Source organism: Ovis aries, chromosome 4 (assembly GCF_016772045.2).
Source record: "Ovis aries strain OAR_USU_Benz2616 breed Rambouillet chromosome 4, ARS-UI_Ramb_v3.0, whole genome shotgun sequence".
NCBI classification, from domain to species: Eukaryota; Metazoa; Chordata; class Mammalia; order Artiodactyla; family Bovidae; genus Ovis; species Ovis aries.
In genome coordinates this window covers 44,931,814-44,949,274 of record NC_056057.1, presented here as the reverse complement: position 1 = coordinate 44,949,274, position 17,461 = coordinate 44,931,814, and the positions used below count along the sequence as shown (strand labels likewise).

Here is a 17,461-nt window from a genome sequence, read left to right as displayed (position 1 = left end):
ACATGGTAATCAAACTGACAAAAACTAAAAAGAGAGATAAAATATTAAAAGCAACAAGGGAAAAATGACAAATAACATACAAAGGAACTCCCATCAGGCTATCAGCTGATTTCTCAACAGAAACTCTACAAGTCAGAAGGGAATAGAAGATATATTTAAAGTGGTGAAAGGGAATAGCCTAGAATACTAAGAATACCAGCCAAGAATACTCTACCCAGCAAGACTCTCCTTAAGATTTGATGGAGAAAACAAAAGTTTTCCAAACAAGCAAAAGTTAAGAGAATTCAGCATCACCAAACCTTCAGTTCAGTTCAGTTCAGTTCAGTTCAGTCACTCAGTCGTATCCGACTCCCTGCGACCCCATGAATCGCAGCACTCCAGGCCTCTCTGTCCATCACCATCTCCCGGAGTTCACTCAGACTCACGTCCATCGAGTCAGTGATGCCATCCAGCCATCTCATCCTCGGTCGTCCCCTTTTCCTCCTGCCCCCAATCCCTCCCAGCATCAGAGTCTTTTCTGATGAGTCAACTCTTCGCATGAGGTAGCCAAAGTACTGGAGGTTCAGCTTCAGCATCATTCCTTCCAAAGAAATCCCAGGGCTCATCTCCTTTAGAATGGATTGGTTAGATCTCCTTGCAGTCCAAGGGACTCTCAAGAGTCTTCTCCAACACCACAGTTCAAAAGCATCAATTCTTCGGCACTCAGCTTTCTTTATAGTACAACTCTCGCATCCATTCATGACCACTGGAAAAACCATAGCCTTGACTAAACGGACCTTTGTTGGCAACGTAATGTCTGCTTTTGAATATGCTATCAAGGTTGGTCATAACTTTTCTTCCAAGGAGTAAGCATCTTTTAATTTCATGGCTGCAGTCACCATCTGCAGTGATTTTGAACCTTAGCTTTACAAAAAATGCTAAAGGAAATTCTCTAGACAGAAAACAAGAAAAGGAAAAGCCCTACCTAAAGAAAATAAACCCAAAACAGTCAAGAGAATGGTAATAGGATCATACATATCAATGATTCTCTTAAATGTAAATGGATTAAATGCACCAACCAAAAGACAGACGGGCTGGGTGGATGAACACATGTGCATGTATGCACTTCCACTTCCACATCACTCTGCTTGACCCCCTCCCCCAAATTGTATGTGATTTTTTTGTATTGTTAAGTTAATCATGTTACCATTATGGCTTGCATTTGTAACTATCTTTTATTTTTTTGTCTGGCTATTGATTATGAAAACTGATAAACATCTTTTACTTTTGTGATTAAGTAACTAGTACTCAATACCATTGTTAACAGAAAAATAATAGTACTCTGTATCACCAAAACTAAGATCTAATAGAAATCACTGTAATCACTTTTTAAAATCCAGATGCATATCAGAATTATCTTGATATGTTCCAGCTATGTTTCTAACCAGCAATCATGTTTCAAAACAGCTGGACTATATGATGATCTTTTATTTCTATCTAGTTTGTCTTACTTTTCCATTTCATTTTCAGTGCTCCCATTTCATTAATTTATGTTCTCTAGTTTCTCCATCTCTTCTCCTTTTTTTTTTCTTGATGTTCTTTCTCAAACCTTTATCAAGTGTAGTAGAAAAGCTTTTGTATACATAATATATATATGTGTGTGTAATCATATATTTTAGAAAATGTTAATTTTTGCCTAAATTAAAAAATTAGAACATTTTGATTCTACTTTTTGACTTAGTGTGAATAGAATGCTAGATTTCTAATTTAAAAATAGAGGTGCAACAAGCAACAAAGGTTTACTGCATAGCATAGGGAACTATAGTGAAAATTAATTTCAAAAATAATGTATGTGTATTTGTATAACTGAATCACCTGCTGTGCACCTGAAACATTGTCAGTCAACTATACTTCAATAAAAAAAATACATATTTTATTTAAAAAAGGGTTTTTCTGCATCTGTTGAGATGATCATATAGTTTTTTTCAGTTTGTTAATATGGAGTATCATGTAGATTAATTTGCCTATATGGAAGAAAACTTGCATCGTTGGAATAAATCACAGTTTGATCATGGTGTATGATCCTTTTATTTTATTTTATTTATTTTTCTTCAAAACACAGTAACTTTTATTTTTTATTTTTAAATTTAAATTTATCTATTTTAATTGGAGGCTAATTACTTTATAATATTATATTGGTTTTGCCATACTTCAGCATGAATCCGCCACGGGTGTACACATGTTCCCCATCCTGAACTCCCCTCCCACCTCCCTCCTCGTACCATCCCTCTGGGTCATCCCAGTGCACCAGCCCCAAGCATCCAGTATCATGCATCGAACCTGGACTGGCGATTCGTTTCATATATGATATTATACATGTTTCAATGCCATTCTCCCAAATCATCCCACCCTCTCCCTCTCCAACGGAGTCCAAAAGACTGTTCTATACTTCTTTGTCTCTTTTGCTGTCTTGCGTACAGGGTTATCATTACCATTTTTCTAAATTCCGTGTATATGCGTTAGTATACTGTATTGGTGTTTTTCTTTCTGGCTTACTTCGCTCTGTATAATAGGCTCCAGTTTCATCCACCTCATTAGAACTGATCAAATGTATTCTTTTTAATGGCTGAGTAATACTCCATTGTGTATATGTACCACAGCTCTCTTATCCATTCATCTGCTGATGGACATCTAGGTTGCTTCCATGTCCTGGCTATTATAAACTGTGCTGTGATGAACACTGGGGTACATGTGTCTCTCAATTCTGGTTTCCTCGATGTGTATGCCCAGCAGTGGGATTGCTGGGTCATAAGGCAGTTCTGTTTCCAGCTTTTTAAGGAATCTCTACACTGTTCTCCATAGTGGCTGTACTAGTTTGCATTCCCACCAACAGTGTAAGAGGGTTCCCTTTCTCCACACCCTCTCCAGCGTTTATTGCTTGTCGACTTCTGGATCGCAGCCATTCTGACTGGCGTGAAATGGTACCTCACTGTGGTTTTGATTTGCATTTCTCTGATAATGAGTGATGTTGAGCATCTTTTCATGTGTTTGTTAGCCATCTGTATGTCTTCTTTGGAGAACTGTCTGTTTAGTTCTTTGGCCCATTTTTTGATTGGGTCATTTATTTTTCTGGAATTGAGCTGCAGGAGTTGCTTGTATATTTTTGAGATTAGTTGTTTGTCAGTTGTTTCATTTGCTATTATTTTCTCCCATTCTGAAGGCTTGTCTTTTTACCTTACTTAGAGTTTTCTTTGTTGTGCAAAAGCTTTTAATTTTAATTAAATCCCATTTGTTTATTTTTGCTTTTATTTCCAATATTCTGGGAGGTGGGTCATAGAAGATATATGATCCTTTTAATGTGGATTAAATCCTATTGGATTCTGTTTGCTAGTATTTTGTTGAAGATTTCTGTATCTGTGTTCATCAGTGATACTAGTCTTTAATTTTCTTTTTTGTGACATCCTTTGTCTGGTTTTGCTATTGGGTGATGGTGGCCTCACAGATTGAGCTTGGGAGTGATCCTTCCTCTGCAGTTTTTTGGGAACAGTTTGAGAAGGGTAGGTGTTAGTGCTTTGCTAAATGTTTACTAGAATTTACCCATGAAGCCCTCTGGTCCTTGACTTCTGTTTGTTGGAAGTTTCAATTTCATTACTTATAATTGGTCTGCTCATACTTTCTATTTCTTCCTTGTTCAATTTTAGAAGATTGTACCTTTCTAAGAATTTGTCCCTCTCTTCCAAATTATCCATTTTATTAGCATATAGTTGCTTATAGTAGTCTTTTATGATCCTTTGAATTTCTGCTATATCAGTTGTGGATTCTCCTTTTTCATTTCTAATTATGTTGATTTGTATCCTCTCCCCCCCCCCCTTTTTTTTAAAATTGAGGAATCTGACTCAAAAAATGTATCAGTTTTGTCTCTCAAAGAACCAACTTTTAGTTTCATTGCTCTTTGGTATTGTTTTCTTAATTTCTGTTTCATTTATTTCTGCTGATTTTTATGATTTCTTTCCTTCTACTAACTTTGTTCTTCGTTCTTTGGTTGCTTTAAAGCAACTTGTAAAGTTTTGAAATTTGTAAAGGTTTGAAAAGGTTTGAAACTTTTCTTGTTTCTTGAGGTAGGATTGTATTCCTGTGATTTGCCCTCTAAGAACCACTGTTGCTGCCTCCCATAGGATTTGTGTCATCGTGTTTTCATTGTCATTTGCATCTATGTACTCTGATATTTTCTTTGATTTCTTTAGTGATCTTGTGGTTATAAGCTTATTGTTTAGCCTTCATGTGTTTGTGTTTTTTATGTTTTTTTTTTTTTTCTCCTATAGTTGATTTCTAATCTCATAGCATTGTGGTCAATAAAAGATCCTTGAAACAATTTAAGTTTTCTTCAGTGTAACAGAGCTTGATTTGTGATCCATGATGTGATTTATTCTGGAGAATGTTCCATGTGCACTTGAGAAGAATGTGTATTCTGCTGCTTTTGGATAGAATGTCCTATAAATATCAATTAAGTTTATCTGGTCTAATGTGTGATTTAAAGCTTGTGTTCCCTTATTTTCTATCTGGATGATCTGTCCATTGGTATAAGTAGGGTATTAAAATCTCCCGCTGTTACTGTGTTACTGTTGATTTCCCTTTTATGTCTGTTAGTGTTTGCTTTATGTATTGAGGTTTTCCTTTGTTGGTTGTATAAATATTTATAGTTGTATCTTCTTCTTGGATTGATCCCTTAATCATTATATAGTATCTTTTTTTTTGTCTCTTGTAACAGTCTGTGTTTTAAAGTCTGTTTTGTCTGATATAAGTATCCATACTCTGGCTTTCTTTTAATTTGTATTTGCATGGAATGTCGTTTTCTGCTCCCTTACTTTCAGCCTGTGTATGTCAATAGGTCTCAAGAGAGGATCTTGTTTTTGTATCCATTCAGCCAGTCTGTGTCTCTGGCAGCATTTAATCCATTTATGTTCAAGGTTGTTATCAATATGCTAACATCTTCTTAATCATTTTGGGTTTGTTTTCTATAGGTCTTTTTCTTCTCTTGTTTCCCTCTTAGAGAAGCTCCTTTAAAATTTGTTGTAAAGCTGATTTGGTGGTCCTGAATTCTTAGCTTTGTCTGTGCTTTGTCTCTCTGTAAAGCTTTTGATTTCTCCGATGAACCTGAATGAGATCATTGCTGAGTAGAGTTATCTTTGTTGTAGGCTTTTCTCTTCCATCACTTTAAATATATCCTGTCACCCTCTTTTGGCCTGCAGAGTTTCTTTTGAAAGATCAGCTGATAACCTTATTGGGTTTCTCTGGTATATTATTTTTTATTTTCCTCTTCCCGCTTTTAATATTTTTTCTTTGAATTTAACTTTTGTTATTTTGATTAATATATGTCTTGTTGTGTTTCTCCTTGGGTTTATCCTGTGTGGGACTCTGTGCTTCGTGGACCTGGGTGGCTGTTTTCTTTCCCATGTTAGGAAAGTTTTTGACTGTTATCTCTTTAAATTTTTCTCAGCCGCTTTCTGTTTCTCTTTCCCTATAATTTGGATGCTGGTGCGTTTAATGTTGTACCTGAGGTCTCTGAAACTCTCCTCATTTCTTTTCATTCTTTTTGTCTTTATTCTACTCCTTGGCAGTTATTTCCACCATTGTATCATCTAGTTCACTTATTTGTTCTTCTGCCTCAGTTATTCTGCTACTGATTCTTACTTTTCATTTCAGTTATTGTGCTTCTTATGACTGTTCTTCAGTTCTTCTAAGTCCTTGTTAAACATTTCTTGTATTTTTTGGATCTATACCTCTGTTCTATTTGTGAGATTTTGAATCATCTTTACTATCATTTCTCTCTGAGTTCTTTTCAGGTAGATTACCTATTTCTTTTTTCATTTGTTTGGTCTTGTAGGTTTTTGCTTGGCTTCTTCATCTGCAACAAATTTTCTGTTATGTCATTTTTGTTGATACGTGGGGCTGTGTTCCTCCTGTCTTACTGGTTGTTTGGCCTGTGGCATCCAGCACTGGAGTTGAGTGGACTGGAGTTTGCCGGCAGTTGGGTGGAGCCAGGTTGTGGTGCTGAGATGAGGACCTCTGCGAAAGTTCACACCAGTTAATATTACCTGAAGCCAGTTAATATTGCCTGAGCCCTGAAGTTCTCTGTTAGTCCAGCAGCTTGATCTCAGTGCTCCCACTGCAAAGTCTCAGACCTGACCCTGGCCTATGAACCAAGGACCTGCAAGCCACATGGTGTGGCATGAAAGAAAAAAAAAATACAACAAACAGAAAAGAGCAGAACAAGAAGAAAGGATAAAAAGTAAAATTAGAAAACCAAAAAGTTTATTGGTAAAATAAAAACAAAGTGAAATGATAAAGCACAAGAACAAAAATATAAAAAATTTTATTTTAATTTTTAAGAAAATTAAAAATATTTAAAACTTCCTGGTGTTTCCATTGTCAGTGTTCTCGCCCCTACAGTGAGCTACATCCAACCTTCTGTTCCCCAGGAGGGCCTCCAAGACCTCTAGGTAGGTCTCTGGACCCGCTGTGTCAGCCCCACCATGTTACTTTCCTCAGCATCTGCTCTTGAAGCTGGCCTGGAGTACACATGGGCAAAGGGCTAGCTGTGGCGCTGGCTTCCATGGGCATGCCCACAGGGGCCAGAGCAGCAGGGCGAGGCTTTAGAGTGGGAGGGCATTGCAGGTTGAGCACTTTAATTTCTGACTCAGCAAGATGTTCTAGGATCACCTTGTCATGTCTCTATACCAGCCCTGAAATTAGACATTTCTCTAAGGAGCCTTGGTTTCTTTACTGTAGTAGGAAAAAAAAAGTGAAAGCGAAATCGCTCAGTTGTGTCTGACTCTTCACAACCCCATGGACTGTAGCCTGCCAGGCTCCTCAATCCATGGGATTTTCCAGGCAAGAGTATTGGAGTGGGTTGCCATTTTCTTCTCCAGAATAGTATTTAAATATTTACTTGTTAGATATGCTTATTGCTACTGAGAAATTGTTGCATCTAAGCCCTCTTAGTGGATATAGCTAAGTGTATTGATTATATATGAGTATGTATGTGTGTGGATGTATGTGATACATAGCTTTACTTTTAGAAACTATTATTGAGTTAACCAGTGTCATGGCTGCTAAAAATTTAAAAAGTGAGTATACTCTTAGGTTGTATTACTAAGTGATCATGTTCATTATAAATCCACAGTTGTTTGCATTCTTCAGACAAATAGATTGTTCTGTTGGCCAACTAGATTCCAGGAATTTAGATCTTATCTGATAAGGAAGATGATTGGATGGAGAGAGGTTTGAAAGGCATGTTATGTGAAGAACAGTTGAAGGAGGCAGCTATATTTAATCTAGAGAAAGGAAAGATTAACAGCAGCATGTACTTGCTATATTATTTTATTTGAAGCCAGAAGATATGGTAAAATTCTGTGCTCATGTAGAGTATAACACAGGTGAGTGTAACTTAAGAAAGACAACCAACTTATCTTTACATAAGGAAATTTTCGAGGCAAACTCTCTTCTAATAGAGTGAATTCCCTTGAGAAATCCTCAAACTAAGTTACTGTCTTTTCAATTGGTAGAAAAGTTTGCCCATTTTCATATAATTAATTTGTACCATGAGAAGTTGGAAGTACTTGGAAGATGTCTAAGCATGCCATATTTCGTGGCTTGTTAGTTAATTGTATTGGCCATATTTAGTTAATTGTATGTGTTATGAGGTGCCTCATGAGGAAAAGGTTCTGCTGTGTAAGAAACAACATGATCATAGTTTTCTCTTATATGGTTATAATGCACAGCAGCATAGGAGGCTCTGGGAAGCCCTCAAGTAAGGAGACTTGTTTGACTTTTTCTTATCTAGTGGATTTAGGGGATAGTTGAGAATAGAGAGGCAGGTGAGGTGGTCTGGTATTCCCATCTCTTTCAGAATTTTTCAGTTTATTGTGATCCACACAGTCAAAGGCTTTGGCATAGTCAATAAAGCAGAAATAGATGCTTTATGCTATATGCTGTATATGCTATATACAGGTCAGGAAGCAACAGTTAGAACTGGACATGGAACAACAGACTGGTTCCAAATAGGAAAAGGAGTACGTCAAGGCTATATATTGTCACCCTGCTTATTTAACTTACATGCAGAGTACATCATGAGAAATGCTGGGCTGGAGGAAGCACAAGCTGGAATCAAGATTGCCGGGAAAAGTATCAGTCACCTCAGATATGCAGACACCACCACCCTTATGGCAGAAAGTGAAGAGGAACTCAAAAGCCTCTTGATGAAAGTGAAAGAGGAGAGTGAAAAAGTTGGCTTAAAGCTCAACACTCAGAAAACGAAGATCATGGCATCTGTTCCCATCACTTCATGGCAAATAGATGGGGAAACAGTGGAAACAGTGTCAGACTTTATTTTTTGGGCTCTCAAATCACTGCAGATGGTGATTGCAGCCATGAAATTAAAAGACGCTTACTCCTTGGAAGGAAAGTTATGACCAACCTAGATAGCATATTCAAAAGCAGAGACATTACTTTGCCAACTAAGGTCCGTCTAGTCAAGGCTATGGTTTTTCCAGTGGTCATGTATGGATGTGAAAGTTAGACTGTGAAGAAAGCTGGGGGCTGAAGAATTGATGCTTTTGAACTGTGGTGTTGGAGAAGAGTCTTGGGAGTCCCTTGGACTGCAAGGAGGTCCAACCAGTCCATTGTGAAGGAGATCAGTCCTGGGTGTTCATTGGAAGGACTGATGCTAAAGCTGACACTCCAGTACTTTGGCCACCTCATGCGAAGAGTTGACTCATTGGAAAAGACCCTTATGCTGGGAGGAATTGAGGGCAGGAGGTGAAGAGGATTACAGGAGATGACATGGCTGGACATGAGTTTGAGTGAACTCCGGGAGTTGGTGATGGACAGGGAGGCCTGGCATGCTGCGATTCATGGGGTCATGAACTGAGACTAGAGATATAATCTTCATACATAGTAGTCATTACATACACATGGTATTTAAACCAAGATATTTTGAGTGATTACCAAGGGACTGAGTGAAGAAGACAGATGTCAAGGAATGAGATAAGGGAGAAGATTGGAGTCTGCAAAGAAACTGAGGAGTAGCCAGCAAGTTAGGGGCAAACCCAAGAGAGAGGTTTTCTGGAGGGTAAGTGACTGCTGTTCTGACTGGAGGGAACTTAGTCAGCTGTGTTGTGTACTGCAGATTAGATGAGGAACTGAGAACTGACCATTGGATTTGGCAACCTGAATTCATTGGTGTCCTTAAAGGGAACTTTCGTTGGAGTGTGGACAGCAAAGATATGCTTGGATTGAAGAGAGGAAGTAGAGAGATTGGAGGAGATAGCAAAATTTTGCTGTGAACGGAGGAACAGAAATGGAATATTTCCTTTTGTCAAGCACATACCTTCTGTGTATATAGTCATCCATTGGTACTCGGAAGGATTGGTTCCAAGATTCCCTACTGGGGATACCAAGATTCACTGGTGCTCAAATCCTTTATATAAAAAGGCATTGTACTGTATAGCTGGAGAGATTAGAGACCAATGAAAAGAATGAGTTATACATAGTCGAGCTGTTGGTTCTGCTTAAACGGTAGTTGTAGTATGTTAGAAAGTACTTTCCTCTGTGGTATGGACTTGGATGGGCTAGAAATTGAACGTTGGTTTCCTGATATGTAGAAATCTCCCTCAGACACAAGAATGTTATGAGTGTAGTGGCTATTAAGCTGTGCTGCATTCCTGAATTTCAGGCAGTTTGGGTCAGTTGGCATGGTAGTTAGTAGTAATATGAAGCAAAACCCCCCAATTTCATTTTCATTAACCTTGAATTGATGATCTGAACATATTAATAATGGTATTATTACATGAAATAATTTGATCACCAACCATAGGTTCATTTAAAAAATATAGTTCACTTGTCCCATAAGAAGTTACCTGCTATATTTTAAGCCACATGTCCTAATTTTAAATTGGCCACTTTAACTATGGGGTGAGAAAACCCAGGGGACACAATTTGATTCTTACCACTACTTCACCATTAATCCTGCATCTACTTTCTTAAAACCAATTCCAAGTTCATTCCTTATATATGTATGCTTTTGCTGTAGTTTCAGTTACTTATTGTAAGGGAGTGAAGTTGTTAGATGCTTGTGTTTCATCCACTCTTTTTTGTTTATTTGTTTGTTTGTTTTTTTGGCTGTGCTGGCTGGCATGTGGAATCCTAGTTCACAGACTAGGAATCAGACTCACGTCCTCCGCACTGGAAGCATGGAGTCTTAACCACTGGAACCCAGAGAAGTCCCCACCATTCTTTCCCCTGGTAGTTTCAAATATTTAAATCTTATGTTGTTCTTCATTAAGTCATTTGAACATCATTGTGTATATATTCTCCTTTGTTTATATATTCACCATTTAATTTCCTGTGATGATCTGTCCTAGAAGAGTTCCAAAGTAACTTGTCAAATAGGTCAAAACAAGGAAAAAGTCATTTTAGAGTGAGAAATTACCACCAGGACTAGAAGGCAAGCATGGAAATATATTTGATAATCCATATGGCTTGACTGTAAGGTATGTTTGGATGGCAGATTGGAGTGGGTAGTTAGTGTGTGGAAGAAGGTAGAGATGATGGATGCTGCTGGTTATAAAAACAATGAATTTGTGATCAGCTTGTAAAGGAAGGGTCTTTTGTATACTGTGCTGATACAACTCTTTTATTAGGTAATAGGAAATTAATAGAGATTTTTTAAGAAGAGAAACATAAACTCAGTATTTTAGAGAGATAAATGGTGAAAGTGAAGAAGTAGTAAGAGACCATTAGAGTAGTCCTGGTAATAGATGATACGAGCGTGCACTAGGCATGTGGTAGTGGGGCCAGGGACAGGTTATATAAGAGATGTTTTGCCCATGTGACAGATAGACTATATTAATTTATTCCTTCATATTTATCTAATGGTTCCCATGTGCCAGGAATAGAATTGGTGGTGGTGGGAAAGGGAAGGAGACAAAGATTCTAGGGTTCCTTGCTTAAGTACTGAGTTGAATAGATAGTAAATGAATAATAATAGATCAGAGGAGGGAAAATGCATTTTAGCTTTGTTTTTCCCTGGAGGTAGTTGTCGCAGATTCACAGAAAAGCTTAAGCTTGGCCTGTATTTTCTGTTTAGTATCTTGATTTTATGAAAAGAATTGAAACTGAATGTCTTCCTTTTACTTCCCTCTGTTAGAAATAACAGAAGTAAAATTGCAGCTGTTGTTAGTTTAGCATCCTATTTTAGAATATTTAAATTTTGCTTTTCAGTTGAGTCATTAACTTAAAAGATTGTCATTAGTACATAAAAAAATAAGTACTAAAAAGTAAATTTAGGGATTTGTGAGTAATAATGAGGTTCAGTCAGTTCAGTTCAGTTGCTCAGTTGTGTCTGACTCTTTGGGACCCCATGGCCTGCAGCACACCAGGCTTCCCTGTCCATCACCAACTCCTGGAGCTTGCTCAAACCCACATCCATTGAGTCGATGATGCCATCCAACCATCTCATCCTCTGTTGTCCCCTTCTCCTCCTGCCTTCAGTCTTTCCCAACATCAGGGAAAGACTCTTTTCCATTGAGTCAGGTCTTTGTATCAGGTGGCCAAATACTGGAGCTTAAGCTTCAGCATCAGTCCTTCCAGTGAGTATTCAAGACTGATTTTCTTTAGGATGGACTGATTTGATCTCCTTGCTGAACAAGGGATTATCAAGAATCTTTTCCAACACCACAGTTCAAAAGCATAAATTCTTCTGTGCTCAGCTTTCTGTATGGTCCAACTCTCATATCCATACATGACTACTGGAAAAACCATAGCTTTGACTATAGAATCACATAATTTTACTTCACTGAAACCAAGTGAAAATAGGAAAAAGTGGGTAGGGGGAGAAGAGAGGGCAAAAAAATGGAATAGAATCTGGGAAAAGAGGTATGTGCAACCTTATACCAAATACTTCAGAAAGTAGAGACCAGGAAAGAAGGAGAAAATACTAGATGTATCTGTCAAGGTTTATAATTCCAGCCCCATATCCAAGAAGCCAGACTAAGGGAAGATGAGGTCTATAAAACATGAAGTATTCTCTAATTCTCTTCAGGGAGGCAGATCTAAGGGATGAGTAGGGAACAAAAAGTCAACAAAAAATCCCTAAAGACCCTCACATACTATTTGTGAGCCTCACACTGTCAAGGACCATTGACATTCTGAAATGTACTCTGGTTAAGGATAAGAACCAAAACCCAAGAAGATAGATAGGATAGTCCCCTGATGGGGGCATGTATCCTGGTAGAGGATACTAAATGACTTTTCAGCAGTGGCTGTTCTCAGTTTAAACTTTTCCTGACCATTGATGGATTATAGGAAAAATGATTAAAATAGTACTATCCAGTTCTCAAATGGAAGTTTGTGTGTACTGTGTGCATGAACATGTATCTACAGAAATAAAAGTGGTCCTGGGTGAGAAGGATGTTGAAATAGTCAGAGAACCTATTGGATATCAGAATAAGTAGGAGCTTCAGTGTAGCACTCCCCATGTTAAACATAATCAAGATTTTATTTTTTAATGACATGGCAAATGTTCAAGCTGGATTTAGAAAAGGCAGAGGAACCAGAGATCAAATTGCCAACATCCGCTGGATCATGGAAAAAGCAAGGGAGTTCCAGAAAAACATCTATTTTGCTTTATTGACTATGCCAAAGCCTTTGACTGTGTGGATCACAATAAACTGTGGAAAATTCTGAAAGAGATGGGAATACCAGACCACCTGACCTGCCTCTTGAGAAACCTATATGCGGGCCAGGAAGCAACAGTTAGAACTGGACCTGGAACAACAGACTGGTTCCAGATAGGCAAAGGAGTACGTCAAGGCTGTATACTGTCTCCTTGCTTATTTAACTTACATGCAGATTACATCATGAGAAAAGCTGGGCTGGAAGAAGCACAAGCTGGAATCAAGAATGCTGGGAGAAATATCAATAACCTCAGATATGCAGATGACATCACCCTTATGGCAGAAAGTGAAGAGGAGCTAAAAAGCCTCTTGATGAAAGTGAAAGAGGAGAGTGAAAAAGTTGGCTTAAAGCTCAACATTCAGAAAATGAAGATCATGGCATCTGGTCCCGTCACTCCATGGGAAATAGATGGGGAAACGGTGGAAACAGTGTCAGACTTGATTATTTTGGGCTCCAAAATCACTGCAGACGGTGACTGCAGCCATGAAATTAAAAGACGCTTACTCCTTGGAAGGAAAGTTATGACCAACCTAGATAGCATATTCAAAAGCAGAGACATTACTTTGCCAACAAAGGTCCATCTAGTCAAGGCTATGGTTTTTCTAGTGGTCATGTATGGATGTGAAAGTTAGACTGTGAAGAAAGCTGGGGGCTGAAGAATTGATGCTTTTGAACTGTGGTGTTGGAGAAGACTCTTGAGAGTCCCTTGGACTGCAAGGAGATCCAACCAGTCCATTCTGAAGGAGATCAGCCCTGGGATTTCTTTGGAAGGAATGTTGCTAAAGCTGAAACTCCAGTACTTTGGCCACCTCATGCAAAGAGTTGACTCATTGGAAAAGACTCTGATGCTGGGAGGGATTGAGGGCAGGAGGAGAAGGGGACGACAGAGGATGAGATGGCTGGACGGCATCACTGACTCGATGGATGTGAGTTTGAGTGAACTCCGGGAGATGGTGATAGAGAGGGAGCCCTGGCGTGCTGTGATTCATGGGGTCGCAAAGAGTCGGACAGGACTGAGTGGATGAACTGAACCAAACTCTACAAATACATTACAGGAAAAAAAAAAAAAAAAAGACCATGAAAAAAAGAATAGGACTATCCTACATTAGCATAACTTGTATTCCCAAAATAGAAACTCCAACAAACGGAACAGAAAAAGATTTAAGGAAAAAAAGGAAAAAAATTTATGACATTAAAAAGTAACACTTGCAGGCTGAAAGACTCTAAACAGCAGGAAAAATTTCATGAAACAGTGAAAAAATGACTACATCATTGTAGTTCTTAACTTCAGAAATAAGCAGAGAATTATTTTGGAATCCTGGCCAAAATGAAAATCTGACTTACATGGGGAAGTGGGAGGCAGGTATCTAGCTGATTGCAGACTTCTCAGTTATATACATATAGTTCCAAAAGACAAGCCAACAACATTTAGGAAGTATTGATGCCCCCCCTCCAAAAAAAATTATTGTGTATCAAAACTATTATATACAAAAGTATTAGATTTGGTTTGACTGCTAATAATAGTTGCTAAAGCTGTAAGGATTTATAATTTTGGATACAAAAAGTATGGAGGAAGGCAGTCCAGAATTAGTATGGTGGTTTTACTAGGCAACCTAGTTTCCTTCCTGTCATGAATATACCTAGCTTCTGTCTCAAGGTCACTATCCATGGTGCCTGCTGTAACTTCGGCCATTAGAACAGCATTCCAAGGTGGAGGAAATAGAAAGGGCGAAAAGAACAAAGGATTTTCTTCAACTGAGCTTTCTTTAAGGGGCTTAACTTGGAAGTTGTACCTAACACCTCTTGTGTCTGGACCAGAACATAGTCATAGCCACACCTGGCTTAGGAAAGGTCTTTATCTTGGGCAGTAATGTGCTCAGCAAAATTTTGCAAAAGGAAGAGGAAGGTGGAATAATGAGAGTCAACTAGCAGTCTCTGGTGATTTTTATTTTTTTAAACAGACATTCTCTTCTTTATCAACCATTCTTCTCATTTGACCTTGACTTCTGTCTTTTCCACTCCATTTCAATTGCTCCTAAATCTGCTGTCTGCAACGCAGGAGACCTGGGTTCGATCCCTGGGTTGGGAAGATCCCCTGGAGAAGGAAATGGCAGCCCACTCCAGTATTCTTGCCTGGAAAATCCCATGGATCGCTGAGCCTGGTAAGCTACTGTCCATGGGGTCGCAAAGAGTTGGACACGACTGAGAGACTTCACTTTCTTTTCAGACTTTCTGTTTTGTTTAACCCATTGATCTCTTAGCAGCCTACTCTTCTGTAAAAGACCCTCCTCTCTTGGCCCCTCTTTTTTCGCTTCTCTGAATAGTAGTAGACTTGAGGCTGAACCTCAAGTTCCTTTCCTTCTCTAATTATAATCTTCTTAGTTGATATGGCAGTCACATGATTTTATTGACATCGTCTCTGAAAGGCACAGGTGTTAAATTTTGTTTAGTTTTGACCTAAACCTGTATAGCCTACCTCTGAGTTTGTTTTTTTCCCCCAATATTGCTAAAGCTTCTTTTTGTTTTTTCCGTCAGGTGCATCTTTTTATTTTTTATGTTCTTTTTTCTGCTGCTTTATTTTTGGTTGCACTAGGTCTTTGTTGCTGCAGGGGCCTTCCTCTCGGGATGAGTAGGGGCTGCTCTCCACTTGGGGTGTGTGGGCTTCTCATTGCAGTAGCTTCTCTCTCTGTGGAGCCCAAGCTCTAGGGCACCTCTTCCCAGTAGTTTGTGGAGCACGGCTTAGTTGCCTTGAGGCATGTGGGATCTTCCTGGACCAGGGACTGAACCCATGTCTCTTGTATTGGCAGGTGGATTCTTTACCACTGAGCCACCAGGGAAGACCCGCCCCCATTGCACCCCGATTTTAAATGTTGGCTGTGTATTCGTGACTTTTATACCCATATTTCTATCCCTCATCTTTATTTTGAGCTCAGACTCAAGGATCTAACTCCTTGTTGGACATCTTTATTTTTCTGTCTAGTAGGTAATGTCACCTTAACAAGCCTGAATCAAATTGTTTGTATTATTCTCATAAACCTTTTTTTTTAATGGGAGTCCATCTCACAAAAATGGTTCAAATCAAAAATTTAGATTTCTCTCCCTATCCTTCCCTCCATTCTGCCCCAAACTAGTCCGTTCCGAGATTTTGTCGATTTTACCTATAAATAAAATTAAAAACTGCACACCCATTGCCATCTCTGTTCCTTCCATCTGACCCCAGCGTACTGTCAGCTTCTGTGTGAGATTGACTTTCTTAAGTAGCCTTGCTGTTTGCACTCTGAGTTCTTCAGTCCAGTCTTTTCTCTTCACAGCTCTCAGAGTGGTCTTTGCAAGTCAGATTATCACTGCTTTGCTGAAGTCGCTTCAGTGGCTTCCTGTCTTTATAATAAGGTTATTTGCTGTGGTGTCTGAGACCCTGTGAAAAGGCTCCTATCTCCCTCTCATATTTCACAGAGCCACTGTCATCTGTGTCCATTATGCTTGTGTCACACAGGCCTCCTTTCTGCTTCTGAAAAACTCTAAGCCCGTTCCTACCCGAGGGTCTTTGTGCTTCCTACTGTTCCCTCTGCTCAAGATGTCCTCCCTTGGTTCTTAGCCTGGCTGTCCTCATCCTTCAGATCTCAGTTAACATGTCGTTTTGGAGGGGACTTTGGCCATCTTTTCCAGAAGTGCTGCACTCCATCCCAACTATATCTCCCTGTGTATTTCCTTCATAGTACCACCTCAACACAAAATTATCTTGATGTTAATTTATCTTGTCCTGCTATTAATTTATCTTCTCTCTTTGCATTCTAATTTGTTTCATGGCAGGGACCTTGGTTTTTGTTTACTCTTATGTCCTTAGTTCCTGCAACAGTGCAATGTTAGTGTTTAGTCAGTCAGGTACTGGCTGAAACATCTCTCACGTAGTGTTTTTCAGATTTTATTCATGGTATTTTTAGTGAGTAATTTTTGATCTCTAAATACTTTTTTAAGTTCTATTAAATCCTTAAAATGTTGGATTATCATATCATGCATTATCATTTTGATAATGGAGTACCTGGAACACTAACTTAGTTAATATTTTAGTAGACACCTCTAATAGCATATTCATATTTGAATGAAGTCTGAACAGTTGATGTAAAAAAATTTCTTTTGAGTAAATGAGGAAGTTAAACTATTTAGATCATATTTCATTGTTGACTTCTCCAAATGGCACAACAGTTAACAATGAAAATCACTTACCCAGTACACTGTCAAATGAGTATTCAAAGGACCTCCTAAGTATTTAAAAGAAAAGAAAGCCCAAAGGAATGCTATCAGTAGAGATTTCATAGGTATGTGCTAAAGTTAAGAAGCTACTTTAAAGGATATACAGGGTGGGTTGGTTGTACACATCAGAAAGTTCTACAGACGGTATTCTGGGTATTAAGATTATACCTCTAGGGATTCTCTTAGATTTCACAATGGTGCAACATGTTTTTGTAAATATAGATTTAGAGAAAAGTTGTTCTGTCACCCAGTTTTGTCCGACTTTTTGCAACCCCAAGAACCGCAGATGCCAGTCCTCCCTGTCACTCACCATCTCCCAGAGTTTGCGCCAAGTTCGTGTTCATTGCATCAGTGATGCCATCCAGCCATCTCATCCTTGGACGTCCCCTTCTCCTGCCCTCAATCTCTCCCAGCATCAGGGACTTTTCCAATGAGTTGGCTGTTCACATCAGGTGACCAAAATATTGGAGCTTCAGCTTCAGCATCAGTCCTTCCA

General features: G+C 38.8%; 1 protein-coding gene across 3 annotated transcripts in view; it reads left to right on the top strand.

Moving 5' to 3' along the window:
* Positions 1 to 17,461, top strand: part of PHTF2 (putative homeodomain transcription factor 2) — a 134,270-nt gene that overhangs the window by 18,483 nt on the left and 98,326 nt on the right. The window contains exon 1 of one of the 3 annotated variants that reach the window (XM_060414648.1): positions 1 to 17,461. This exon is cut by the window's left edge and continues 18,039 nt beyond it. The exons of the other annotated variants lie outside the window; for them this stretch is intronic. The gene's annotated coding sequence lies outside the window, so the exon portion shown is untranslated. 3 annotated transcript variants of the gene reach the window in all.